Raw genomic sequence first — 2,869 nt, 5'->3', positions numbered from 1 at the left:
TCTGTCTGTATTTTATCAATAATTCTTTAGGAATCAGATGCAGTCTGTGAACACTACTAAAATGACAACAAGGATCCCACAAATATGCCGATTCTGAACCTATTGACATGACTGTAAATCTACATTAATGCTGCTGGTGCCTTCACCAGTATGTGAGAAACAGGCCTCCAATACGCAGCACTGTGTGTGTGTGTGTGTGTGTGTGTGTGTGTGTGTGTGTGCATGCGTGAGCACGCCTGCGTGTGTATGAGAATATATTCTATAATATCTCAGAAAAACTTAATTGTTAATGTTTTCTACTTTTTTAACCATCTTGCATCTTGCATCTCACAATGTAATTATCTAGATACAATTATTTCCCTGTGATGTTTTTTAACAATAATCATTTTATGTTAAAATAAAGCCATCAATGATATAAAGAAAATGTAAAAATACACATACACATTCACTCCTACTCAAGCCAATCTGTCAGTTTAATCCTTTAGTAAAGAGCATCTCTCAGAAATAACAATATTCTCTGGTGGGGATATTTGTTAACTTCATTCATTTACAATAACTATAATCTTTTTAAAAAAGGAAGATGTGTTTTATTTCTCTGTAAAATATTATGATTTTTTTTAATTAAATGTATGTGATAGAGTTAGGTTCTGTATAAATATGTATATGATGGGATCACAGTTGTTGAATGACAATGATTTCAATAATTGCAAGGATTTCCACAATTGGAAAGATTTAAAATGTCCAAAATAAAGTATATAGCTATAGATATGAACTCATATTTTCAACCATTAACTTAAAGAGTATTTTGTGCATGATAAATACTGACTCCTTCCAACTCTCTTTGTAGATAAGTAAATGCTTTACTTGGATTGTCTGCTAACTAACTTCTGAACAATTATATTTCATAATAAATAGTGAGTTAACAGAGTTGAGCATACATCTTATAGATAGCTATTCATATTCTAATTTATTTCCATGAAGCACAATGAAACATCCTGCCTAGTTTTATTCAAAAGTTCTGGACACTCCCTCCTTCAATGTCAGGAGAACTAAAACTTGCTCCAGCCTACAGAAGTCAGCGACAGCAATGAGTGTCATTAACTTCATTTAACATTATATAGAAAAAAAAAAAAACAATGACAAGAAAAACCCTATTTAAATATTTGACATTGTCTGACAGGCAAACAGATTTGAGCTGTTTCTAGGCACAGATATGCATGAGAGGAATGCAGCAGATCTTGTGGATATCAACAAATAACTGGAAAGGATCAAGTTTTATCAGCCTCATGCTCGTAAGATCATTGATTCTGCCAACAGCTTCAGGGACAGTATAGTCAGAGTCATCTTCATTGGACTTCAAATGTAACATTGCAGCCACAGAAGACAACCAGAGAGCCAGAGAGACTTTTGAACCAATCAGTGTGCATTGAGTATATATATATATATATATATAGTCTTATTGTCCTATTGACAGATTGACAGTGTCCTTTGTCTTACAGAAGCCTTTTAGTTTCTTGAGGTCCCATTTGTCAATTTTTAAACTTAGAGCCTGAGCCTTTGGTGTTCTGTTCAGTAAATTTACCACTATGCCAATGAGTTCCAAGTTATTTCCTACCTTCTCTTCTACTAGATTCAGTGTATCTCATTTTATATTGTGGTCCTTGATGCACTGGGACTTGAGCTTTGTACAAGGTGATAATTATGGATCCATTAGCATTCTTCTGCAAGAAGACTGCCAGTTAGATGATTATATTTTGTAGAAGATGCTATTTCCCATTGTACGGTTTTGTCATCTATTTCAAAGGTCAAGTGTCCATGTGGGACTGTGTAAGGGTATTCTGGGTCATGGTTGAGCAGTTGCCTAGAACCCCGAGACTCTGTGTAAGAACCAGCAGGATTTTGGCATACCCCAAGAGCACAGGGTCCTGAAAAGCAGTCTAGTCTCCATAGAATTACATTGTTCAGTCACCTAGGCCAGACAGCCCCTCTCAAAGTGCACAGATAGTGGGCATGACTAGAGGTCTCAGGCCCTAGGGATTTACATACGTCATAAATTTTTGACCCAAAATTGTTCCTGATAAGTGAAATGTAGTAACAAAATGGAGCAGAAATTGAAGGTAAGACCATCCAGTGACTGGCCCAACTTGGAATTAACTACATGGGCAAGGAGCAAAACCTGAAACTATCACTAATGCTATGTTATGTTGTGCTTGTAGACAGGAGCCTAGCATGGCTGTCCTCTGTGAAGCTCTACCACCAAATGACTGATATAGATGAAGATTCTTATACCTAACCATTGGACTGAGGTCAGGGACTGCTATTGAAGAGCTAGGGGAAGAATTGAAGGAGCTGAAGGGTATGGCAAACCTATAGGAAAACTAACAGTATCAAGTAACTGGAAGCCTGGGAGCTTCCAGAGACTAAGCCACCAACCAAAGAGTTTACATTAGCTGGTATGCTGGCACCAGGACATTTGTAGCAGAGGTCTACCTGGTCTGGCCTCAGTGGGAGAGGATGGGCATAATTCTTCAGAGACTTTATGCCCCAGGAAAAGTAAATACTGGTGGGTGGGTGAGAGGTGGGGGTATGTTAATGGGGATGGGTAATGGAGGCCAGTGACTTGAGAAGAATCCTCTAAGAGACAAAGAGGAGGCGAGAAATCTGGGATGAAGGATTGGGAATGGAGGCAATATTAAGAATGTCAAAAATAAAATAATTTAATAAAAAGGAATAAATAAATAAATAAATAAATAAATAAATAAAATTATTGCCTAAATATCAAAACATGACTTCAAAAGATCCTAAATCTTAGCTCAATTCTCTCTCTCTCTCTCTCTCTCTCTCTCTCTCTCTCTCTCTCTCTCTCTCT

Source organism: Grammomys surdaster, unplaced genomic scaffold (assembly GCF_004785775.1).
Source record: "Grammomys surdaster isolate TR1022 unplaced genomic scaffold, NIH_TR_1.0 201, whole genome shotgun sequence".
Taxonomy (NCBI): Eukaryota; Metazoa; Chordata; class Mammalia; order Rodentia; family Muridae; genus Grammomys; species Grammomys surdaster.
This window is presented reverse-complemented; position numbering follows the sequence as displayed.